Source organism: Pipistrellus kuhlii, unplaced genomic scaffold (genome assembly GCF_014108245.1).
Source record: "Pipistrellus kuhlii isolate mPipKuh1 unplaced genomic scaffold, mPipKuh1.p scaffold_m20_p_7, whole genome shotgun sequence".
Lineage (NCBI taxonomy): Eukaryota > Metazoa > Chordata > Mammalia > Chiroptera > Vespertilionidae > Pipistrellus > Pipistrellus kuhlii.
In genome coordinates, this window is record NW_023425573.1 from 34,545,104 (window position 1) to 34,572,454 (window position 27,351).

Here is a 27,351-nt window from a genome sequence, read left to right on the forward strand (position 1 = left end):
TGTTTATGCAGACCTTTACATATCAGGGTGGCCATCATTCTACTTGCTTCAGGCACCCACAATAAGTATTGGTTTCAGTTATGCTCATTCATTGTCACAGGAGGAAGGAACAGCTGACAGTAATGGAGGATCTACTGCCAGGCCCCAGGTTCTTCAGCATTTGATTGAGGTGTGGTCATCTGCGCACACCCTCACGGTGAGTGCTCAGGAGACCACCATGCGCAACTCTCCCTAGCTCAGCCTTCAGAGACGTCCTCTGGGGAACTTGAAATTAGCCATGCAAATTAGCACTTTATTTTTGAGACCCTATTTTTAAACATTTACCAGTACACCACTACATATACCCTGTGTTTTTTTGTTTGGTTTTGTTTTTTAAATATATTGTTATTGATTTCAGAGAGGAAAGAAGGGAGGAAGAAGGAAGGGAGGGAGAGAGAGAGTGAGAGAGAGAAACATCAATGATGAGAGAGAATTATTGATCAGCCTACAACTGGGGCATGTACCTTTGACCAGAATCAAACTGGGGACCCTTCAGTCTGCAGGCTGACATTCTATCCACTGAGCCAAACCCGGTAGGGTAATTTATGTCTTTAAATGGATTTATGGCCTAGCTTTATTAGAAATATAGCCTATACATAAATATAGGAGCATCATCAAATAACACAATTATTAAGATTATTTTTCTCTCAAATATATTTGAGATATGATACAAAGTGGAGGAATAGGAGTCCTGATGGCTTAACAAACCATATTTGAGGTCCAGAAAGAGTGTCATATTCATGGTACATTATAATTAACAAAAAAATGAGTCTCAGAAAGCTGGAGCTCCAGCCTACTTTTTCAGTGGATCACATGATTTGGTGACTCAGATCTTCACTTTCTCAACGCAGGGAAGTTACTTCTGTGCCCAACTTACCTCATGGGATTTTGTGGAAATCAAGAAAGAAAACCCTACTTTAAAAGACACACAAAATGGGACAAAGTCTGAAGAGAGAATTCAGGAACTATTTCACTCTGAAACACTAAAAACAACAGAAAAGGGACTTTATTTTTTTAGTAAAACTCCCCAAGAGCGGTGAGAAAAAGGGATAGCAGCAACAGAAATTGGACTGAAAACCAGCAGTAAAAAGACACCTGGGTCGTAAGTGAGACCACGCCTGTCAAAAGACAATTAAGTGGAAGTTTAAGAAATTCAAAGGACAGTTTAAAATGTCACCTGATATTGAATTGGGATGGAAAAGCTTCTTTTCCCCAAATCTCAAACTTTCTTTTTCACACCAGTGTTTCTCTCTCTCCCATCTTCTCTAAAATCAATAAAAACATATCCTCAGGTGAGATGTGGGGGGCAATCATTCCAAAATAAGCAATCCTAAAATATCCATTTGTCAAATAAGAGAAAGCAAGAAAACAAAAGTGCTGGGACACTCTGCTTCATTCAGAGTGTCTACCTTTCTGCTGTGTCTGGGCCTGCACTGTGATGAGGAGTAAACACTAATACATGCATTCAATTCAGCACATATTGATCCACCATCTAAAGAGCACAATAATCCTACTGTCACTTCTGGAACATCTCCTGCTTGTGCTGTAATGAGTTGCCAATAACTCAAATTATCTAGTGAACTAAAGACTTAATGGACTGAATCTCACTGCCAATAAACATACCCACATTAATAAAAAAAAAAAATGGACTGAGGGAAAAATTCATCTTCTGACCATATGGATAAATTTTGAAAAACCGATAATAATAATAATAATAATAATAATAATAAAAAGTATATAAAACTATATTTCTTCTCTACATAAAAATAAAACCATAAGTATGATTAATGCTAAGCTCTTCATTTGAAACCATTTGATGTACTTAAAAGATAAAGCAAATAAGTTCTGTAATGTTATTTTAAACCAAGATTTTCAGTGTATAAGAGAAGAGATACAAATATCAAATCCAATAATATTAACCCTCCATAAAGTTAACTTGGAGAAAACAATATAAACTCCTCATTTAAAATTATATGTATATTTACTACCACATCCCTTGAAAAACAACCAATAAGACTGTGCACCACTAATGCCCATATTGTAGTATCTAAATTCCATTTTCTACTAAAAGAAATCAGAGCTCCTGGAATGGGTGATCTTAGACTTCACATTAAATGAGCAAGAGGAGCTTGGGGCAGCCTGTTGTACCAAGAAGCAGGTCAAAGAAATTAAGGGGACAAGGATGCTTCGGAATATTCTGTATCTTGATCTGGGTACTGATTATATAGGAACTATAAGGTGCACAAAATTCATGCACAGGGGTGGTCCTTCAGCCCAGCCTGCACACTCTTGCAATCTGGGATCCCTTGGGGGATATCGGACTTCCAGTTTAGCCCCAATCCCACCACAAGAGCCAGCAGTCCCTGATTGGGATCCGGCCGAAACTGGCAGTTGGACATTCCCCAAGGGGTCCCGGATTGGAGAGGGTACAGGCTGGGCTGAGGGGATCCCCTCCCCCTGTGCACAAATTTCGTGCACTAGGCCTCTAGTATAAAAATAAAAGTGTTTGTAAGCAAAAAAAGAAAAATATATTTCCCTACTACTTACATATGAAATCCTTGATATTAACAATATTCTCCTTTTTCCACTTAATTACTTCTTCATTTCTACTTTTACTGGATATGTACTTATTTTTCAAATCTAGTTTAAATTTATTTTTCAAGTGTAGCCTAAATTTTCTGAGGTTTAGGTGACTAATTTTTCTAAAATCCTACTCACCAGATTGAGAAAGACAATCCAGTGCACAGTCTTTACCTCTGGATACTTTTTCCTGGTCCCTTATTCCCATTCTTTTCAACTGGGCGAGAAGGAAACTTCAGAGCCTCCTCACTCTTCTTTCCTGGAGAGAAGAGCCAGCTTTGGCCCTTCAGCTGTGAGAACTGGGTTTCTCTTACACAGAAGAGAGACACCTGAGAGACAGTGCAGGAGGGGCGGCCAGAGAGGAAGGCAGGGACAGGTAAAATGGCTTCTGCACTGCTAATTCTCCTTGGATATTCTCTCCTTCTCCACCACCTGGGGAAGATGTCTCACGATCTGCCTCCTTGCCATGCTGGGGTTCCATATTCTTTCTCCTCTTCAGTTTTTGTGGAACCATGTTATACTTGCAGACTAGTGAGATGATTTTCTGAATTTTCCTTTCTCACCACATTTCTATCTGTCTTATGTGTCAACAGTCTCCCAAGCACTCCTGACTTTGGTTCCATTTTTGCCATCCTGTCTAACCTTTCTCAGGAAGTTAAGTGAAGTGGAATGCAAAGCTGATAACAGGCACTCCGAGGAAAAAAGATAAAGAGGCTTTCTGAAAGCATCTCTGAGTATACGTGCAACAAACTAATTCCCACGACGAAATAATAATAATAAAAATAAACACCATTTGTCAAAGAAATGAGATATCAATCACCTGCTTTTTCCTTTTAAAAGAAGAGTTTTAGTTTCTCAAACAGTCAAGTCACCACCAAGCAAATGTGTGGAAACAAATTTCCAGTTACTTTATTTCCATGAACTTAAACCTGATAGTCAAAGGACTCATGTACATTTCATCTTTGCTTGTGGTCAAGTATCAAGGGATCCTAGACACTACTGACCTAAGAGATTCCATGAGATAGGGCAAAGGAATGCAGCCAGAAGGAGAGTCAACTGAAATAATCATCCAGCCCAGCCGGCCTGTTTTCTTGTTTGCTTCGACATTAAAAATGGATATCCTGGGGCCTGAAACCCGCTTAAGTAACAGCCATGACCTGTTTGAAGTTAAATGGGTTGTTGGGATAAGAACTGCTGTTCTGAGATGGAGTCTGTCTTCCCCATTTGTGAACAATGATCAAATAGTAAATGTTTGAATTTAGCTAATGCAGACAGAGAAATGCTTTGCCTCATAAGGACCCCCTCATAATTTGAAATGCTGTCATGACTAATACTCTTGGTTACAAAGTTTGACTAGTACCAAATTGACAGGAACATTACTGTAAGTAGTTCAGTTCCAAATAATATACAGTGATCAAAACGGGAAGGAGAAGATACATCTGATTCTGATGGAGAGACTTCTCAATGTCAAAAGTCTGCATATGTAAATGGCACAGTGTATTGCCAGAATGAGCCCAGAATGAGTAAAGGATTAGGAAATTGACTCAAAATCCCTGCAAGTGTAATTCACAAAGAAGCCAACTCAATAAATCTTCCTCACCTTGCCAGGACTAAAATAATCACGTCAGGCAATGGAAGCATTAGTCATGACATTTCAGACTCTGAGATGACAACCTCAAGGTCTGGAAAGAATGATTCATACTCTGTTACTATCAAACCAGATTTCCCAACTAAGAACAATGGGCCATCTGATTTTGGAATAGTCCACCTTCTTCATGGGCAAATCTGGCAGGTGTCAGCTTAACTTCAGAAAGCCAGCAATCTCAAAGTATATCCATTTCACATAAAATAATAAAATACCAAAAGAGAATAAAGACCAACAGCATTATGTGTGAAGTGACTTCACTTTAAGAGAGAAGAAATTGATGCTTAAAGCAGGAATCATTTTGTTGTTGACAATATTACAGATAGGGACATTTTCTGGATGCCCAACTTATATGCCAATTCATTCTAAGAGGGGCCAAGAATCTCTTCCAGAAATATACTTAACCCTCCAATTCAATATAAACCTGCTTTTCTCTCCCTTTGTCCTCTCCACCTGAAAGCAGGAATCCTGACCACAAAAGCCTACAGATGCCAGGGCAGTAACATAAATCTGTAAGGCTGGTTGGGTTAGATACTTAAGGAATGCAAACTTCAATTGTGACCAGATGTTTAATTTTCCAAAAGAAGCCAGGTATCTGACTTTATGTGAAGTTTCCATACAGTTCAGCAATGTTGGCAACTAATTCAATTTTCAAAAAGAAAATGTTTACATGTTTAAAAAAAATTATAGTCTAAAATTTACCCTATGGACCACTAATTTGCAAGCTCTGCTCTAAATGTAATTTTAAATAATGCTGTAGTAAACAGAAAGCTTCTCAAATAATAATAATTATACTTAATCATTGAGCCTCGGTTTCTGCCCTTCCATGAGGGAACAGTTCTTGCAAGGGGAGGGTAGGAGTGGGGGGATACCTGGGGAGCATTTCCCAAATGACAGACGTGTGAACTGTCTCCACCACTACCATTAGCCCTGTATCCCAGGCAAATAATAATTTGAGTAGAGAATACATAGCTTCCAAAAGCTCCTCAAGAGCTGGGTGACACACGCTCCTGGAAAGCTTTGTATAACTGGGAGGGATGCATCCAAATTGTAGATTCTGAAGTCACTGAGCCTAAGATGTTAAATAGCATATACGATGTGGCTCTGAAAATAGTAACTGCAAATATCAGAGGAGCCTAGAGTACCCATAGTAAGTAGTGCTGGTACCAAATTAGTTATTTCAGTCTCATGGGCAAAAAGAAAACAAGCAACTGCCTACCTGTTCACTGTGGAAGATTATAAAAACAGATGCATTAAAAAAAAAAAAAAAAGGAATGAGTATATGCATGATGTGGGCTTGTGTGCTTCTATGTATATAACTAAAGCATTCTTAGGTGTGTAGGTTCATTACTCAAGAAGGGGAGGAGAGTGTCTTACTTCCACATGCAGGTAGGAAAAGGTTAACCTATCTTATGGTGTGTGTTTTTTTGTTTGTTTGTTTGTTTGTTTTTCACAGAGTGGAAGAGAGAGGGATAGAGTTAGAAACATCAATGAGAGAGAAACATTGATCAGCTGCCTCCTACACACCCCCTACTGGGGATGTGCTCGCAACATCCCTTGCCCTTGACCGGAATCGAACCTGGGACCCTTCAGTACACAGGCCAATGCTCTATCCACTCAGCCAAATCAGTTAGGCCCCTTTGGTGTGTTTTTCTACTTCCTATCCTTAAAAAAATTACAGCAGATTTTTTTTTTAATAAGATGGCTAAGCATAGCCAGGATTACTATGTTTTTTAGTTTTTATATACCTGTGATTAGGTAATGTTTTGCCAATCTCTTGCTGTTAGTAAACAATGCCTCATCTAAGCCTTGCTTTTGATTTTAAGCTGGCACCCTCCTAACTCACCTTGTAAATGGGATCCGTCTTCTAGGTTGGCTTTCAGGTCAAAGCTGCTGGAAGTGGCTTATCCTCAGATGCCTGCAGCCTTTTCCTGGGAACTCTATTGACCCTGCTGGGCTTATCTGGTAAAATTACAGGAGTGGCTCCTTCATTTCCTTCTCTTATTGTATTGCAGAGAGGGGCAGAAGCTAAAAAGAAAAGAAAACAGTCATGTAGTGCATCTCCACAGAACTTTCCCCGAATCTCTCAGGGGGACTGCCCATGGCCAGTCAGAAACTGCCTTCCAATTTATCTCCTGAGGAGGAAGTCCATGAGGGAGGGCATCTCAGCTTGTTGCCTCCTTTGCTCAATCTTATGTGATTTCAAAGACATATCCATTGCATGCCTCAGCAATAAGCAGCATACATCATTTACATCTGACTCAGAGTTTGGAGTAAGAAAATGCTCAATTTATATGCCACTACATTCTAAGAGAGGCCAAGAATCTCTTCCAGAAATATACTTAATCCTGCAATTCAATATGAACCTGTTTTTAAAAACAAGAAGTATGACGTGGTTTCATCGCACATCACAACCGTGTTCAATACCAGGGCCTTGATAAAGACTCACTAATAGCCTCTAATGAGTCCTGACAGAGTAGAACTGTCACCAGACTCCTAGAACAGTCCTGTCACAGAAAGCTAATTATACTATCAAAGAACAGCTTTTCACACTTCACACAGTTTCTCAGAAGGCAAGGGAACAATATTTTATGCGAAGATCAAATATGTTCACTTCAAGGTAAAAAGAAGGGTGGGAAGAGATCAACCAAAGTCCTTGTATGCTTATATGCATGACCCATGGACACAGACAATAGGGAGATGAAGGCCTGGGGTGGTGGCTGGGGTGGGTAGGATGGGACAATGGGGGGATAAGGACACATATGTAATACTTTCAACAATAAAGGTGTTTTTTGTTTTTTTTTAAAGGAGAAGGAGAAAAGCCTGACAAGCAATGCAGATGGAAGTTAGCTCAGTTACTCCCCGGTCCTGAAATGTGACGGCAGTTTTTCCCTCGAGCCTCTCTAGCAGGTGCATTTCTTCACAAGGCAGCTTTCAAAATTACAACCTGGGCCTGATTACTTTTCAAGCCTGCTCTTTCACCGTCTGACTTTTCCTCTTTTTACTTATAGAGAAGGAAAAAGTAACTATACACACATATATCCTGAAAGATTATGACTCAATAAAAGTGCAAAAGATTTATGTCTACCCAACACCCTATGCTGGGAATGTTCTTTTAAGCACTATTTTTCTGCCAAAAAAGAAAGAAAATGTTTGTTCTAAACCCCCTCCACCTCTTAAAAAAAAATTTTTTTTTTTTATCTCTACTATGTTGTAAGACAAGTCCATGTGTCTTGTAGGCCCTAAATAAAATTTAACTGGTGGCTATGATGATGACATAGAAGAACTAAGGTTAGGGTCCATCAAGATTATGTTTGTATGCTCAGCATTAGATCTGTTTATTTTCTGCAAACACTACTCAATCTATGCTCTTTAATCCCGTATAATTACAGACAGAACAAACATGAGTGGTCAACTACTGAAACTCCCCTATCCACTTTTTTCCTTGCTCTTTCCTATAATGTGTTCTGCCAAATTTTGGAAAAGGAGAGAATATTAAACAAGAAAAGAAAAGAAAAATTATGTAAACAGCGCCCCTGTGCTAAGATGCATTTTGTTTATCCTACCTCCACCCCATTCCCCTATCCTAGTCTTATTCTCCATAACTTCTTACCATTGTACATTGACAAGTGAGAAGGTAAAGAGAATAGAAAACCACGGGGTAAGATCAAGGCTACCTACCTTTCCACCTCTGTTTCCCCCAGTCCAGCAGCAGAGCAGAGGGAGAAGGCAGGGTGAGTACTGGTACGGCTAGCCATACCTAAGGAATTCCCCTTCTTCCCCATCACACACTCTGTGTGTCCCATCTCCAGCCTCAGTAAGCCAGACATTGGCCCAGGAAGCAGTTCCCCACTTCAGTCATCCTCTCCTTGTAGTCTTTGCCTACAGACCCCTCAAAATCCAGCTCAACTCCACAACTCTCAGCTCCTCCCTTGATCTTCCCAGCTCCATAGGGGCATCTTCTCATGGCATCTGGCACTTTGGTCAATTCTACTGATGCAAGGTGGTCCTGGTTGTATGCGTTGCTTACACTTCTCATCTCCCCTACCAGATTGTGGACACTGGGAAGCAGACCTTACTTCCCTGCACAGGGTAAGTGTGAGAGTTAAAATGTGAAATTTACAAGGCTTTTATTTATGCCCACTTCACAAGAAATGGATCTATTATTATCCATTTTTGCCAGAAGTGTGTATTTTCACACAGTGTGTATGCAATGCCAAGGAATAAGGAAGTGCTTTGGCTTGTTCCGAGACTATAATTAACATTCATATGGACCTTCTGTGCAACTTTCAAAAAGACAACCATGATAAAGTGGAGTGCCTTCCATACCCTTCAGGGAGGCTGACTACTCTGTATAAAAAATTACCACTCCATCAATATATGGTTCAGATATAATCAATCATCCCTGATAGCTACTGAAGGCAGAAATATTAGTATTTGTTCTCATTCAGCTTGAACCACTTGAATAGAGCAGAAAGATTTATATCATCACATTCAAATTCCCAATTTCCAAGTGACTAATATATTGTTTTATTTAAAAACCAGAACATTTACCAAGTGGCAACTAACCTTTATTTCAACTAAGAAACTGTACAGGGTCTTGCTTTACCGTGCACATAAACTGCGTGTGGGCAGAAGTCCAAAGGTACTAAGCTAATAAAGTTCAAGTTTGATTACACGTTGTGACAACACACACTGAAGATAAATTCTTAAAGGTCTCACTAAGAACTAAACTCAGAGAAGGGGAGAGGTTGTTTTCTTTTAAAACTACAGCCAACGTTGATATTTAAACAAAAATTATACCTGGCTTTTATCAACACATAAAAAGAATCATGTTCTAATTTAACAATACCTTTTACAGATCAAAAAGGCCCCCTGCATCCTCCTTCTTAGCTATTAATAGGCTGAAAGTTGGAAAGGTTGACTTGAACAAAGTCTTCTATGCCAGCAAGCACTTTGATAGGAATATCTGCAAAATCTCATTGGGGAGTTTAGAGATCTGGCAAGGAAGGGCTCCTTCTGAATGGCTCATTCAGGAAGCAATGATCCATTATCTTTGCAACAGACTTCTTCCTGTAAGTCCTGTGACTCATCCTCCCACAGCCTGAATTTTGCCCATTCTGCACCAGATTCTTGTCCAGCATACTCCCCACACATTCCACTCATTTCTTATTCAAGCCCCTCTGAACACATGATGTATGTGTCCTGTGCAGCTACTAAGTTAATGCATAGAATATAAAAGAAAAACAGGGTAAAACAAACTTCACCATTCTGTAAAATACTAAAGAAAGATTCTTAAAATGGTGAAGTCAGTAAAGACAACCAGGATAACCAGAGACTAGTGTAACAAAGTTGGCAGTGTACATAAGCAACGTCCATTTCCCAATACAAACAAGAGACCAGACACTTTTGGCTCTTTTCTATTCGTTATATGGCCCATGACTTGGATTCAATGCTTACTTTATTTCCACGAAGGATTGGTCTTAATTTAGGGTAAAACATCCTAAATTGCTTTCCCAGAAAACTATAACACATGCTATAAGACATGCTATAAGACCCTTCTTCATCATCTTGTTTACTTTGCCTATATATCCACTAAATACCTTGGTGAAAAGATGATTATTTTTTGCTCTTTTTCATGGGCAGCAATGCTTAAACAAATAATTGCTTTTTCTCTTCCTACCTGTGATATTGCCAAATACTCTGGGAGTGTCTACAGGGTCTAAATTGTTAGAGAATAGTTTTCGTGCTATAGTTTTTGTGTTTCCAACAAGTTTATGGAAACAGGTTATGCTGGGGTGACTTCCTGAAGATGAAAAACACAAACTGCAGGCACTTTCACCTGGCAACAACTGTGCCTTTCTTGTCAATAATTGGAGAGCAGACTTTTAAAAAAATATATATATATATATATATATATATATATATATTATTGATTTTCCACAGAGAGGAAGGAAGAGGATAGAGAGCTAGAAACATCTATGAGTGAGAAACATCGACCAGCTGTCTCCTGCACACCCCCTGACGGGATGTGCCCACAACCAATGTACATGCCCTTGATCGGAATCGAACCCAGGACCTTTCAGTCCGCAGACCAACACTCTATCCACTGAGCCAAACCGGTTTTGGTTGAAGAGCAGACTTTTAACTTGGAAATTTATCTAATCTCTTAGTGCTACCATACATCAAACAAGTTAACATTCACTAGGTAAAATAACATAGAGTTTTTGTATCTGCCATTAAGTATTGATTGATTTGTCCACTCCACAATAAGTCAGCTGTTATATACAAACATTAAACCAGACACTAAGAAAGACATAGAGATGTAACAATCAACAAAAACAAAGGTCTTCCTTTTGTTTTTGTTGATTGTTACATTTAGAATTTAGCCACAGATAATAATATAAATACACAAATAACCATTTTAAGCTACAAAAGCAGAAAACATGCTATGGATGTTCATGACATGAAAATATTAATTCTAGCTTAAAATCTGTGAATTGGGTAGGAAGCAGATCAGAGAAAGTTGCTGAAAAGAGTAGGCATTTGATATCTGAGTAGATTCAAGCAAATACTAGAAAAGCAGAAATGGATGGAGGAGATTTCAAACAGTGAGGAAAAAATATATGAAAATCAAGAGATAGGAAAGTTAAATAAACAGGCATGCGGCCCACTGGCCACAAGTTCAACATGCTTGGTGTAGACGGCAGTGACAGTATCCAGGGTCTAGGGTACAAAAAAAAAACACAAACAAACAAACAAACAAAAAAGAAAGTGGGGGAAAGAAAGGCAGAGATGAGGTTTGGAAAAGTATGGAAGACCTTACAGGCTGGTGAGAGACCAAATTTCATTGGCTGGGCTGTAAAGTCATGTGGTTGTGTTTCAGGAAGGCAGATCTAGGAGAACAAATTGGAAGGAAAAGAACCCAGAGGCAAGAGAGGACCTCAGAAGACAGAAGCAGCTCAAAACGGAGGGCAGAGCAGGTACCTAGGAGAGGGGGCACCCGTGAGGGGCAACTGAGGATCTTCCATTTGACAGGGCAGACTGTGAGCCTCTCTGGTCTCGAATAGTTCTTATCTTACAAAATAATGGGAAATAAAGCACATCTGTTACTCAGAAACATGACTGAAGTAATATAAAATATGGTCAACATGCTAATAAACAAAAATAATTTACTCAATACGAAATAATAGTTTTTTACTCTGCTATATTTCTATGATCCAGGCATTTTTCCCTGATTTTTTTGTTTTGCTTATATTTGACTTGGTTCAATTTGACCTGTTCTTCTCTAAGGGTAGAGAAAATATTTTATTTATCTAAATCCCAAAAGCTGAACAGAAAAAAAAAGGACATGATACCTATTAAGAATCCAAAGATTTTTTTTTCCAAATTAAACAATTTTGTTAATACTAACAAAAATTCAGATGACTGATTATACAGAATTCTGATTATAGATTTCTTAAAAGAGTCTAAAATTTTATTATTCCCTTGACAACTTTGTCTTATATAGCCAAAGAAAAAAATATTACAGAAACCACTTGGTTTATTATTCAGTTGAAAAAAATTGTATTAAAAGAAAAACACCATTAGCTCTAGATAGAGCACTAGAAACACGCTTAGCACATATCTTAATCTTCTCTAAGTAGTATGCCATAAAGCAAGAGTCAGCAAACTTTTCCTGTGAAGGTCTAGCTGAGTAAATATTTTAGGTTTTGTGGGCCATGAAGTCTACCAAATGATGCAACTGCTCAGTTCTGCTACTGTGCAGGAAAGTAGCCATAGTCAATAAGTAAATGAATGAATATGGCTGGGCTCCAATAAAACTTTATTTACCAAAGAGTGGTGGCCTCAATTGGCCCTTGGACTTTACTTTGCTGACCTCTGTCCTAGCAGATAGCCCAGCTGAGGCAACTTGGTGTGGTTAATTGCTCTTCAGTCCTTAATGTGCATAACTCTGATGAAGTGTGTGTGTGGGGGGGGGGCGGGGGGGGGGAAGGGAGGGATTACTCTGAGAAAATGGGGGACAATAGAAATCTCTATTGCTAGTGGAGTGATATAAGGGGAAACCAAATTAATAAGTTTGAAGGAAGTGATGAATTCAAGGAGACAAGAGAAGTTTGTGGTAAATTAAAAAGACAATATAGAGGTTGTGATGTCTTACTTCACTGCTAAGAGAATCCAACATATATTCTCAATGGAAATATGGAAATGTGACTCATAAAACCATTTCAGGAAGTGGTTTTTCAGACACCAGAAATCTATTTATCCCCAAAGGCTCAATAATTGGGGGAAGGAAATTACTGAGGAAAGCTTAACTTATTAAATAAAAATATACTTAAGAAACGCAGGCATTTGAACAAAAAATTCATGTGAGAGAAAGCCAGGGAATTTGTGGAAGTCTAAGATCATACTTTCTTCATGAATTCTGATGATCACACCTTATATGCTTGATAGAGCAGGGGAGAAGTACCGTATTTTTCGGACCATAAGACGCACTTTTTTCCCCCCAGAAGTGGGGGGGAAAAGTCCCTGCGTCTTATGGTCCAAATATAGCCTACACATATACTTAAAAAAAAAAAGTTTTGTTACTTGCCCGGCTCTGTGTGGTCTCTGTGTGCTTGCCTGGCTCTAAAATGGTTCTAAATGCTGCTGTTTACTTTACAGGGTTGATTACATGTGTTTATGACTGTGATGTTGGGTTTTAATGCACATAAAATATTTTAGGACACTATTTGTTTCAGAATCTTTTTTTCTTCATTTCCCTTCTCTAAAAACTGGTGGGTCTTATGGTCCGAAAAATACGGTAAGTACTATTATCATCAAAGCTGACCAATCTATACTTAAATCTATAAAAGAGTAATGACAAAAACTATCTTTACTCAGTGACATCAGCTTAACAATGCTACCACTAAGTTACCACTGAAAGCGATTCATTGGCTCTGTGGCCTTGAACTTTACCTCTCTGTGCCTTGGGTTCTGCATGAGTAAAATGCAGCTCTTTCATGAGGTGCCTGACTGATTAAGCAAGTTAATATATGTAAAATGTGCAGAATGGTCCCAGCACACAGGAAGCACTCAAATGTGCCATGTTATTGCTGTTCCCCTGAGTCTTTCCTCCCAGCCAGCTTTATTGAATACTCTTCCTTTGCCCTTTTAAGCTTTTCTCCTTCTAGGTTTCTCCACGGTGGCCCTGTCTCATTCTCAATGTTTCAACCTATCATTTGCCAGAGACTGCTAAATCTCCCTCTCCAATTCTGACTTCTTTTTCAGACTATATTTTTGTTTACTGGCCATTTCTATTGGAAGATAGCATGGACATCTGAAACTCAGTCAGCCTACAAATCAAGCCCATTACCTTTCACCCTTGCCTCTTTCCTCTCCTTGTCTCCTGTTTGAGTTCACGACACCCTATCTATCCTTAAACCAAGCTAGAAACTACTATTACCTTTACGCATTCCATTTTTAACCATCCCATTCAACTCACCCCAAGTCCTCTCACTTGTTTCTCCAAAATATATTTCTTAGATATGGCTTATTTTTTTGCATCTCAGCTACCTCTGGCTTAGATTACTGATAATAGGCCCCCGATTTATCTGCTTCCGATTGTTCGCTTGTCCAAGCCATCTTTCCTTATCATCAGAATCATTTTTCTTAAAACATATTTCATTGTGTTATTCTCTATTCTCAATTATTCTCTACTACCTGGAGGAAAGGGGACTATGGGCCTGTTGATGAGCTTCAGAGCCCCAGGAACCCTCTGAACATTTATACAAAAAACTGTGTATGGCAGAAACTGGTTTGGCTCAGTGGATAGAGCGTTGGCCTGTGGACTGAAAGATCCCAGGTTCAATTCCAGTCAAGGCACGTACCTTGGTTGGGGGCACATCCCCAGTACGGGGTGTGCAGGAGGCAGCTGATCAATGATTTTCTCTCATCGATGTTTCTAACTATCTCTTTTCCTTTCTCTCTGTAAAAAAATCAATAATATATACATTAAAAAAACACACACACAAAAAAAACCTGTATGTCCTTAAGATTTGGTGAAGGAACACTGAGAGGACAATCTTAAAACTGCGCAACAGAGTACGACCTGCACTCTTGAATTGCATCTCAATCCCTCTTGTCTTCCACCATTTCAGATACAATGAACATGGTATTTTCCTCCAAATGAGCACACTGGATGCTATTTCATCTCTCTGAGCCTTTGTTTGTGCTGCTCCTTCTACCTGGAATGCTCTTTTCTGCCTGGGGAATTCTTTAAATCCTGGGTCAGGTCTCACATGTCACCTCTGGGAAGCCGTACCCAAGTATACAGCTATGTGTGGACAACAAAAGATGCTAAATAGATTTCTGGTGTCTGCGTATCATAACACTGGCCTAGAATTTCTTAGATTCAAAACTTCACACTGTACAAAATAAATAGCCTTAAATATTTAGACACAGATAGTGTTTACTTAAGTCTAGGGACATCCTTATTGCTGTCCCTGAATTTTTCATGAAGTCACAAGTAAAGACCCTGGAGCCTAAATACCTAGGTCTGAATCCTGGCTCAGCCAAGTACCAGTAATGGGACTCTGGACAAGTTACAGAGCTTCTCAGTACCCGCTTCATGATCTCTAAAGATGGAGAGAGTAACAGTACTACCTTTCAGGATTATTCTGAGGACTACATGAGTTTCTATTTACAATATGTAAAACTATGTAAGTACTTGCTGTTATAATTATTTATTGAAATCAATAGCCAGGATTAGAGGTTCCAAGAGATAATCACAAAGCGAAACCATCAGACCCTGCGATGTGAACCTCAAGCTTTAGTTCACTAAGCTAATTAGCCAGAGCATATCAACAAAGATGGCACTTTTCACTAATGTTTTTATCCATTTAAAAGTGATTCAAGCCTATCTGATAAAATTCTCCTATTAGCCACCAATAGTTAAAAAATATCAGCTCAGAATATTTCCAAGGCACATCACAGGGTATATTAAAAAAAAATTCCTTTGAATAGAAAGAAACTGGAGATGCCTGGGAGGAAAATCAATGAGCTACCTCATTGCCTACCAAGTGCCCAATATGGAGGGGAAATGCTAAATCTGGGAAGATAGATAAAGATGCTTAATGAGTCAGCTTTCAAACAAACCAGCTTGTTTGCCAGGGAAATGGGATATTGGGCATTTAGCACCACCCACCCAGTCAAAAAAAGAAGCTGTGAAACACAGCTCCTAACATCACGGAACCTAAGAAGTACATGATGTAGAGATGCAGTTGACTTTCATCTGAGTGTTAGGATTATGCGATATTTTTGGCAATGGCTCTGTGGAAAATTTACAACCAAAAAACAGTCATTTTGACTATGCAACCAAAAAACCAGCCATTTTGACCCATACCACAAACACTGCAGTGGTTTAACAGTATTCTTTGTTTCGCAACTGCCAAAAGGGTCACTTTAGTCTTTATTAATATATGTACTTAATAATCAGATCTTAAGTTAAAACACTTGAATTCGTATTTAAAAGGAAGGAAAGAGAATAAAGCTCTAATTTCTTATCCTAGTATTAAAGGGCCTCCATAATCTAACCCCAGTTAACTTCCCAACTTTATCTTTCAGGTAAGGCTTTTTGAAATCTTCAACCAAATAGAACTTCTTGCAATTCTCCTTAACATACCCACTCTGCCTCCTCTGTGGGTTTCCTGTGGCTTTTGTTGTTAATCTCCAAAGCTGAAATCCCCCTTCCTTTAAGGCCCTTTAAGACGACATGAAATCCTTTCCTATCCATGGCTCTGCTAGCAGTAATTCTCCAGGTTAACTTCCATGATCTTCGCTCAGCACCTCTTGGACTTTCCTCAGCCCATTTTGATCAGAGATTTTGACGTGTGTGTCTTTTCTTCCCAAGACCTGACTCTCTTTGAAGGCAATATCCATACCAGCTCCACCTTTGCAAGCCCGGCTGCACCGCAGGCAGATCTGCACTTGGCAGGACTCACACTTCACTGACATGTGCTGATGTGTGCGAAAACTCATTGTGACTGATCACTGAAACCAAATGGACAGAAGCATGCACCCAGACAAGCTTAGCTGAAGAAAGGCTTCAGTAAAAACGTCATGCAACAAGACTTGTTTTCTTGAAAAGCAAGTTGAAAATGAGAATTTTTATGCTACTCCCAGGGCAAGGCAACCACCGCTTACATTTACCATCCGGTGATTTGCCAACAACTGTTGACAGTGGTGCATTAAAAGCTTCCCTCCCACTCAGGGAACTGATAATACACTTCCAAGTTAGAGAAATCATAAGATAATTGGTCCTGTGTTTCCCCCATTACAGTCTCCAAACACTCCTCACCTCTGGGATTTGATAAGAGTTCCCAAGACCTGTGTATAGAGTGATAGTTTCCATCACCACGTCTACTATGTCTTTAACTCTAAATACCCACAGACCAAAATGCAAAAATTAGCCCTGGCCAGTGGTGCTCAATGGTTAGAGCATCAACCCTCAAATCAAAGGGTCTTGGGTTCGAGTCTGGTCAAGGGCATGTACTGGGTTGAAGTATCCCCTACCCCATTTTGGCATTTGCCGGAGGCAAGTAATTGATGTGGCCCTCTCGCATCCATGTTTCTCTCTCTCCTCTCTCCTCCCCACTCCCTTCCAGTCTCTCAAAAATCAATGGAAGAAACATCCTCCGTTGAAGATTAACAAAACAAAACAAAACAAAACACAAAAAAAGTGAAAATCAGATAATCTGGTTAATATCAGAGCCCACAAAAGCCAAGAGAGGGAAAGAGGAACAAAAAACCACCTAAATCCTTGCATCCTGATATTGCTTTGCAGAAGTTTGCTTCTCCTAATAGGCCACTTAGATGGCACGAAATGAAGTGTTTACTAGATCCCAATGGAGAGGCTGACTTCACTCAGGGGTGAAGCTCAGGGCTGTGCTGATCAGCATGTTCTCCCCAGACCACTGGGCAGCTGCTCACAGTTTATAGTCCTATGTTCTCAGATCGCATTTCTCTGCCTGCTTGGTTGACAAACTGTTAGATCAATGAGTTTTAATATGCACTCCTAAACATAAGTAATTTTCTTAAGCCCTAAATCTTGAAAGAATAGATGACCAGATCCTAAACCCAGATGAAAGAACACTCATAAAGATGTCTTAACTTGGCACCCTGCTAACGGGAAATTTTCCGGTGAGTGCTCTACCTTTTACATCGATGACAACTGGAACATCCAGTCTCCAATATCACATTGCTGGAGTCTCTTGCATTACCAGTAAGAATCCTTGGGGGCAGGGAACAGGAGACCCTAAATGCTTTAACTTACTCATTTTTAAAAAAAATATATTTTATTGATTTTGTACAGAGAGGAAGAGAAAGGGATAGAGAGTTAGAAACATCAATGAGAGAGAGTCATCGATCAGCTGCCTCTTGCACACCTCCCACAGGGGATGTGCCCGCAACCAAGGTACATGCCCTTGACCAGAATCGAACCCGGGACCTTTCAGTACCCAAGCAGACACTCTATCCATTGAGCCAAACCGGTTTCGGCTAACTTACTCATTTTTAAAGTAACTACTTATGTTCTTGTAAAGTGCAAATATACCTCCCAAATGCAAATGGGAGGTCGAAATAATGTTAATAACTTCTTAAATTGGGTAAACATTGTTAGTGGCACTGCCATAAATTACAGTGTTTTGAAATGATAAAATAGACCCGAAGCAAGTAAAAGATTGGTATAATATGTATTTTTTTTAGAAAAAGATGAACTGAATACTGACCTAATTTCTCTTCGTCAGTCTCTTTTACCTCCTATGCTACTTGGATGAAATTATTCCAAATGGCCCCATTTCTTAGGCCTCTGCTGTATCAATTCAGCTAGATTTCTATTTGGAGTTCACAGCGAATTACTTGTTTGCTCATTTAGACCCCCTCACCCCCCAGAAATTTTGACAACTAAATCAGGCTTATTAGCATTCTTGTGACTAAAGCTTCCCGTATTTACCGTATTTTTCGGACCATAAGACGCACTTTTTTCCCCCCCAGAAGTGGGGGGGAAAAGTCCCTGCGTCTTATGGTCCAAATATAGCCTACACATATACTTTAAAAAAAAAGTTTTTTTACTTGCCCGGCTCTGTGTGGTCTCTGTGTGCTTGCCCGGCTCTAAAATGGTTCTAAATGCTGCTGTTTACTTTACAGGGTTGATTACATGTGTTTATGACTGTGATGTTGGGTTTTAATGCACATAAAATATTTTAGGACACTATTTGTTTCAGAATCTTTTTTTCTTCATTTCCCTTCTCTAAAAACTGGTGCGTCTTATGGTCCGGAGCATCTTATGGTCCGAAAAATACGGTAGATGGTATTGGCAGTAAAATCGGAATAAATTTTAAACCGTTGACACAGTGAACAATGCCATCCATTACAATTCAAAATTGTTCTCCTGGAAATTTAATTTGATGTCATACACTGATTAAAAAGTGGATGGGGGAAACGGGTAGAAGATGTTATCACACAAGGGCAATTTCCTTGAAATTGAGTGCTTCCTTTGCACAAATGGAAGCCTGTGGTATCATAGAGAGAGGTTGGCCCTTAGAATTAAACAGGCTTAGTTCAAATCTCTGCACGAAGGTTTTCTGGCTATGAAATGCTGGACAGTTTACTCAGCCTATCTAATCCTCAATTTCTTCTCTGAAAGGGGATTTGGCTAATAAAACTAGTTCAAGATGCTTTGGAGATTGTTTGGTACAGCACATCCCACAAGACAGGAAGGTGCCCAGGAGATAATTATATGAAACGGTTTTGTAACTCACAGGTTTTCAAAATTATTCTTTAGTCCTTGAACATACACATATAGTATATACAAATTTACAGACATTACTGCAATGTTTGGCTGCCAATGCACAGGTTTTCTGATACAGACCAATTAATATTAGGTTAAAATATTTCTTTTTAAAAACTGAGATTTATGGGTTAGTCTAACACCACTACACAAACTACAAATCTGCCATCACAGGGAGAAATTACATACAAAAGTTGTTGAAATGTTCAAGTCAAATAGTCAACTTTTTGGGCCCGTACAAAGACCATAAATTTAAAATTTCAGAGCAGCAAAACTATACATCCGAAACTAATACAAAATAATACTAAATGTAAACTGTCATTGAAAAATAAAAAAATTTTTAAGGCAACAAAACTAATAGGCAGCTGTTGTGCCGTGAGTGGCTAAGAGCCCAGTGTCTGGAAATTCCTTCTCTGTCATGCTCTAGCTGTGTGACCAACCTCGGGAGAGTTATGCCTTCTCTCTGTCTCTCTCGGTTTCCATATCTGAGAAATGGGGCTACTAAGAGTTATAATAAGAACTGAACAAGAATAGCTGGTACGCAGGAGGTCCCCAAAGTTAGCTTTTATCATTGTGAAAGCAGCTTTACCCAACAGTCACGCTGCTTTTATTTCCGGATTCAAATTATTCACAGTCATGCTTGTGATTCTCCCTGTACATCCTCTTCCCCACAAAAAGAAAATAAAAGATTTTCCTGGATAAGAGAGCCAAAATGAACAATTTCTTTGGAAGCATTCACTGCCTGCTTCCTGTCCTACTGAGTGTAGAACTGACCTAAGCCTACCCCCAACCCAGCTTCAGGGCCCTATCATAGTTTCCCTTGCTGTGCAGTCTTCAAACACGCTCCGCTCAGGGAGCAGAGGGAAGTTCTGGGCACTAACCCATCTCTGGATCAGCCACTGTGTTATTACGGGTCTTGCCTAACACCCTCAATTTTATTTGGCAGCTATAGTAGGACACGAGTTCTCAGCACAGAGCAGACTCTCCGGATAATTAAATTAATGACTTCATGACACTGCCAAGGGATAAAGCTGGGAGCCTTGATATCAGTGAAGGTCAGAATTCCATAATCAGTTGCCACTATGCTCCGCTCTCATAGTCGACTTCCCTCCTAAACTACAGGTGTATTTCAGAATCCACTCAAATACCACCTGAATGCCTATGCTGTGTGTGGCGCTGAGGGTCCAGAGTCCAGAAATATGAGCAATGCTAACTTGAAAAACACTCCTTCCTCCTTCCCTTGGTTTTAATGGGTCTTTAAACATTTTGAATAAACTTTATTGAAACCTATAAAACAATTTAGGATCCCTATTTAAATTCTCATTCATTGCTGGTGGGAAAATAAATTGGTATAACCACTTTGAAAAAAATGTCTGCTAAACCAAATAATATCTGCTAAAGGTAATAATAATACTAGGTGACCTACTAACTCTACTCCTGGATATATGCCCAAGAGCAGTGAGTGCTTATGACCACCAAAGACAAAGCTTAGAATGTTCATAGCCGCTTTCTTCATTATAGCCCCAATCTTGAAATAACACAAATGTCCATAAAGAACAATACTCAGAAATGAAAAAGAATTAACAGCTGATGCATGTAAAAGCAATAGCGACATGGATGAATCTCAACAGAGAGATCATTGTATAACTATAATTATACAAAAGTTAAAAAACAGGTTGAATTACAGTACGGCAGCAGCAGTCAGATGGTGGTTACTGCTGGGTGGTACAAACTGGGAGGCCTGGAGAATCTTCCAGTGTGCTGGAAATGCACTATGACTCCATCTGAACATGAACACAGAAATACAAAAAATTAACTGAGTCTACATGTAAGAATTGTGTACCTCTCTGTGTTTCACCTTTTTAACAAACAAACAAAAAACCATTTACTTTAAAACAATTAGTTTCCTAGCTTTGAACCATTCATTCATTCATTCCAATGAATGCCTAACACTATGCTATGTTAATCATTGCAAATACTGCTTACAAAGTCTTCATTGTTAAGGAGCTTGGATGCTAATGGAGAAAATCACTCCATTGGCAGCACTATTCATTTGGCAATGAATCATAAACCACCCAAGACAACTCATAGGTATTTTTCTTCAATTATTCTTATATTTTGCTTAAATTTACAGCTGGCCTAGGTTAAAATGTAAATTTTAACATTTGCTTGTTCCAAGTCTTCCTTTGTACTTAAATGCCAGCACTGTATCTTACATACAGCAAGTACTTGATAACTTCCTATTTATTAGTCTGTCATTCCACAGTATTGCTCTTGGCCTCTGGTTTCTTGTCCAATGTTCTTTTCTCTAGTATACTTACATATAATATATCTGGCAAAGGAGTACAGGCGGTACCTTGTGTTATTCTTTCTTTCATTAACCCTTCCCAAGAGTTAAATTTGGGAAAGTAACAAGATAATCGACAGGTGCATGTCACCGAGGGGAAAATAATAAACGTTGCTTTGACAGCTTGTGCTGCACTGACAAAAACAAAACAATGAAATTTTGTGTTGAAAGGGGTCCTCATATTTCTAGTGGCTTAAACTAACACAGGGTTCTTTTCCTCACACAAAGATGCTCAAAGGGAAGAATACTGGAGGGAAGCTGCAGACTCAGTGTCCTATCCTACTGCTGGCTGTGACCCTCGTGGCTGCAAGGGGGCTCTTCCAGCTGAAGCACAGGGTGGAGATTCCAGGAGGGCACAAAAGGCGAAGGAGAACAAGCTGGTCCTCTCTATTCCCGGTGACTGAGCTCAACCTCTCATCATGGAGGCAAGTAAGGCTGGGAGATGGCGTTTTTGTTCATATGGCATGCTATGTATTCTTGTTTTCCTCCTGTTCAGTCACACAGTTTAGAAATTAGTTATCATTGGTCCTGTTTTCCACGGCTCTGATAGAAAAGATTCGCCTGTGAAATGGCTCATTTCCTCTGTCTGAGCCAAAGCTGTTTCCGAGTGCCTTAGGGAACTCACAGGACCTGGGGGTGCCACAGGGCTGGATCTGGTGCTTGGAGAAACCAGCATTTGTGGACCGCTCTATCTTCTTTAAAGGAAGCGGTACCATTTGACAGTTTGGACACTCATAAGAGAAAATGATGCTTCAGATCAAGTAATTTCAAGGGACTTACTATTCTTTTTTCTTTTTTTTAAATATATTTTATTGATTTTTTACAGAGAGGAAAGGAGAGAGATAGAGAGCCAGAAATGTCGATGAGAGAAAAACATTGACCAGCTGCCTCTTGCACACCCCCTACCAGGGACATGCCTGCAACCAACATACATGCCCTTGACCGGAATCGAACCTGGGACCTTTCAGTCCGCAGACCAACGCTCTACCGCTGAGCCAAACCGGTTTCGGCAAGGGACTTACTATTCTTTTCTGCTTGTCTATGGATTCTCGTTTTCCCTGCTTAAATAATTTCCAGAACTCAAGAATAACTGAAAGATCTTATTGAACATAGCAACTGGCATTCACCAGGCGGAACTGTTAGAGCAGGGTTAGCAGCTCATCATGAACGCGGGCTCCCTAGGAGAGCTCCCAGAACATCAGCTGAACATGTCCCAGTCTTCTTCTCTCCCCTAAATCTGGGCTTCATGTAGCTCTGGTCAGCAAAAGGAGCAAAAGAACTCACCAAAAGTGGCAGAGATTTTTGACTGTTTCCAAGTCTGGGCAACTATAAGTGAAGCAGCTGTAAACACACAGGAATAGGTTTTTTGTGTGGACTTAAGATTTTGATTCCTTTGTGTGAATACTGAGGAGCATGACTGCTGGATGGTGCAGGAAGAAACTTCCAATGTGGCTGCACCATTTTACATCCCCACACACAAGGAGAGAGCTTCTGTGGTTCCACATCCTCACCAGCACCTGGGAGTGTCCTGGGCCTCCACCATTCTGAGTACAGAGTGGCTCACTGTTGCCTGACTTTGCATTTCCCTGATGCCACATGAGGTGAGCTTCTTTTCATGGGCTTACCTGCTATCTCTACCTCTTCTTTAGTGAGGTGTCTGTTAAAGTGTTTGGCCCTTTTTTTTAATTTTTTATTATTGGGTTGTTTTCTACTGTTGAATTTAAAGAATTCTTTGTGTATTTTGGATAACAATTCTTAATCAGGTGTGTCTTTTTCAAATATTTTCTCAGTCTGTGGCTTGTCCTCTCATTCTCTTGGCATTGTCTGTCACAGAGCAGAAGTTTTTAATCTTAATGAAGTCTCGTCTCTTCTGCCTGTAAGGTAGTAGAGCCACCGTCCTGGAGAGGGGGCCTATTAAACTACTTTCTGTTTCCTTTTGATATTTCAAAACAAAGCCTGTCCTTCTAATATTGCATTTCACTGGTCGATTTCAAAATATTAACATTTTTGCTTTGCAAATGAACATTGAGCTAAACAAACACAATGATACTTCATTTATATATCATAAAATGCTCCCTGTGGAGACAGATTCTAAATAATAATGAAATAGAATTTTACTAACATGTTAATACTAATCTTAAAAGCTAGGAAATTTGCATTTTCTCCATCAAAAACCGTTCCCTCTTGCAATATGCATTAAAGAAAATTTAATACTCAAACAATTGGCAATATTTAAGATATTTACTTCATTTACTACAGATTTTTAATTTGAAAAGGGCCATACTTCTGGGACTAACATTTTAACTCTGTATGGGAACAGCTCTTGCAAAGCAAAAGAAATTACCACTGCATTTAAGACAGGGTCTCCTTATGAAGTAAAATAATTTGAGTCTGCATCTCTAATTATGATAATATGCATCCATGTATGTTTTGCCTTAAATATAAACTATATATGTAAACACCTATGCCTTCCAGACTAACCAAGGGGCATGGAAGCCAGGCCTCTTGCCTCCACCCCGTAATATACTAAACTCCAAAGTGTCTTACATGCTGCCTCTCATTAAATAATAATAACAACATTAAAGTTAACATCAGTAGTAGAAATGTGACAATATGATGACAAAGAGCTTGCTTGACCAAAAAGGAATGCCAGAGCTACCAAACCAAGAAGCTTATAGGTAGTCAGTTTTGTCTTTTTCACACGTCAAATTTCTCACCTCTAGATATAAAAGCCCTTTTCCAAAAACAACTCCCAAGTGAGATAAAAGTTGATGTGTCAACTAAAGTTGAAATTTGCAAAATACAAAATTCTCCGTTGAACTGCTCACTTTACATACATCACTTCTCATCAAGGCCCCCAGCCACTGCTTGCTGCTGAGACCAGTGACTAATAGTTAAGCTTCACCTTCTTGAATCACTTCTCTACTCAGACACATTCAAAAGTAGCTTTTGTGAAAGGGGAAAGCAGTTTGAAGAAAAACACACCTTATATCTCAAGATCCCTTTACAGTTTTATTTTCTATGATTTTGGCTCAGTGAATAGAGCATTGGCCTGTGGACTGAAAGGTCCCAGGTTTGATTCCATTCCAGGGCATGTACCATGCTTGTGGGCACATCCCCAGTAGAGGACATGCAGGAGGCAGCTGATCTATGTTTCTTTCTCATTGATGTTTCTAACTCTCTCTCCCTCCCCCTTCCTCTCTGTAAAAAAATCAATAAAATGTAAGAAAAAAAGAATAATTCTGCCCTTTTCTGGGTCTGTGTTGTCCTTATCTAACCTAAAATAGAGATTATTGAGTTAAGAATTCAAAAGAAAATTCCCTACAGAAGAAAAACACATTTGGATCTAATTCTACTGTTGAGTCCTCACTGATTTCTTTGAAATTAAATTAAATGCAAGCTCTGGGTACAGTAATTTAATCACAATTTTGATCATGTCTCTTATACTTAATTAGCAAAACTGAACCATTTAGTAATATCATTAACAATGACGAGACGGGCAAATGGCTTTCTGAATCTTAAAATTATCGATACTTGACTTTAAAAAATTAGCACAACCTCAAATGAAGTTTGATCAAGAGGCCTCCAAAAACATATAGCAGAAATCAGTAGAGGACCCGAAGTGTAAGGATGTATCTCTAACAAGCAAATGCTCAGCCAGCTGCAGGAAAATTATTTCATGGTGCTGCACCTCTTCCAACCACCAACTGTCCAAAGAGAATCAGCTCTGCCACTGAGGAGATAGAGCCTGCTTATGTAAAGAAAAACTGTTCACCTCTCCACGTGAGCTCAAGCAATGATGGGATGAGGCCTGAGCCTGGATTTTCCTGCTATCATTCAGGGAATCATCTTTCTGAAACTATGAAATGGTGATACAGCTCTAGTTTCAACAAACAGCATTGAACTTCGGGTCACAAGACTATAGCTTCATGGTCATGATGCTGAACCAAGGAAGCCAGACTTGAAATTCTACTCCTATGAAGAGTACTAATCTAGTCTAGTCTAGTACTAATCTCAGGTGAAAAAAAATCACAAAAGTTACCTATAGAGGATGAATGATGGGATTTTCTGCAAATGGAATTATCATAATGTGGTGTTATATAGGTATATCTACTTGTCAAAACTTTATAGTAAGACTCGTGCTTTTTAGTGTATGTAGAATTTAAAAATAACATGATAGCCGAAACAGGGTTGGCTCAGTGGATAGAGTGTCGGCCTGTGGACTGAAGGATCCTGGGTTCGATCCCGGTCAGGGGCATGTGCCTTGGTTGCGGACACATCCCTAATAAGAGGCGTGCAGGAGGCAGCTGATCAATGACCCTCTCTCATTGATGTTTCTAGCTCTCTATCTCTCTCCCTTCCTCTCTGTAAAAAATCAATAAAATATACTAAAAAATAATAATAAAATAAAAAATAAAAATAACATGATAAAAACCATCATCATCATTATGTGGGGGTTAAGAGCTAGTAAAAGTATGGATGATAAGATGGCAAAATATTGGTAATTATTGAGGTTGAGTGATGGGTACATGAAGGTGGTGGTCACCACACTATCTTGCTTACTTTGTACATGTTTGTAATTTTCCATGCTAAAGGTCTTTATAAAAGCCTAGACCTTTAGTCCTCTCTCCAATACTTAATAGCTATTAGGTCTCTGAGCAATCTCAACCTGCCTCCGTAGTCCCCCAGCCCCTTAGCCCCCCAGCCGCCCAGGGCCAGCCTGAGGTGCAGGCAAACCTTGCCCCCTCTCATAGTCCGGGAGCCCTCAGGCTCAGGAGCAACCCAGAGATCAGGAGAAAGTGATGCCCCATCACACCTCTGCTGCTGCCCCTGCTGGCAGTGCAAGCTCAGCCGGCACTGCTGAGGGATGTCCGACTGCTCATGTAGGCCCAATCCCCAAAATCAGGTTTAAACGAGCAGGCAGGCAGGCAAGCAGGCAGGCAAGCGATTGGAAGCCAGCAGTCCTGGATTGTAAGAAAATCTCAGTTACAGAGAACAAACTGATGGTTGCCAAGGGGAGAGGGATGGGGTGGCTGAGAAAAAAGGTGAAGGGATTAAAAACTATAAATTAAAAATGATAAATTTGTAGTTACAAAACAGTCACAGGGAATAGTCAATAAACAGTATAACTATGTATGGTACCAGGCGGGTACCTCCGTTATCAGGGGGATCACTTTGTAAATTAGATAAATGCCTAACCACTATGTTGTACACCTGAAACTAATGTCAAATAATATTGAATGTCAATTGTAATTGAAAATTAAATTTTTTTTAAATAAACATCAAAAGGGGGAACAGAAAAAAATCACTTGGATATTCTTTTGCATTAATCATACTTATCTTCAAATAATATGTGTATCCAAGTGCCTACTTGCAGCCTTTCAGCTTCTTGCAAAACCCAGTTTAGGGGGACACACTCCTTCCACTCAGCTCCATCCCGGCCCATTAGCTCTGCGTGGAATGACGGGTGTGCTCCTGGTACACTCCTTCCCGGGCAGCTTCAAATGCCAGTCTGCTTTGTTCCGCATGCCTTCCCTAAAGAGTCCCAGCCAACCCTGCCCACTGCTGGGTCTCAGGAAGGCCCGAGAAGACCATCTGCACTGCCGTTTATGAAATTACTAAACAAAAATAAGATTGAAACTGTTCACTTCTTATTTCTTTGTTATGGTAAAGCCCATTACACAATACTGCAGCGAAAGGGCTGGTCACTTCGAGAAAAATCAAGGCTTCAAGCTAAAACCCCCATTCCAGCTATCACTCTGGTAGTAAAACTTTCACAATCTCCTTAAGTTATAGTCTAAGTTTACATTTGCCTGTATAGCCTGACATTTCCTATTCAGGAAATAGGTCTTTTCTCTGAAAGGCTGTGCTGCTTTCTCTAAACACCAACTCTCTAATACATCACAGAGCTGT

At 39.6% G+C, this 27,351-nt stretch overlaps 1 protein-coding gene across 7 annotated transcripts in view; it reads right to left on the reverse strand.

Moving 5' to 3' along the window:
- OSBPL6 (oxysterol binding protein like 6) overlaps positions 1–27,351 on the reverse strand; it is a 168,732-nt gene that overhangs the window by 83,127 nt on the left and 58,254 nt on the right. For all 7 annotated transcript variants that reach the window (XM_045575225.1, XM_036420726.2, XM_036420728.2 and 4 more), the window contains one exon: positions 6,111–6,292. The gene's annotated coding sequence lies outside the window, so the exon portion shown is untranslated. The remainder of the gene's footprint in view (positions 1–6,110; positions 6,293–27,351) is intronic.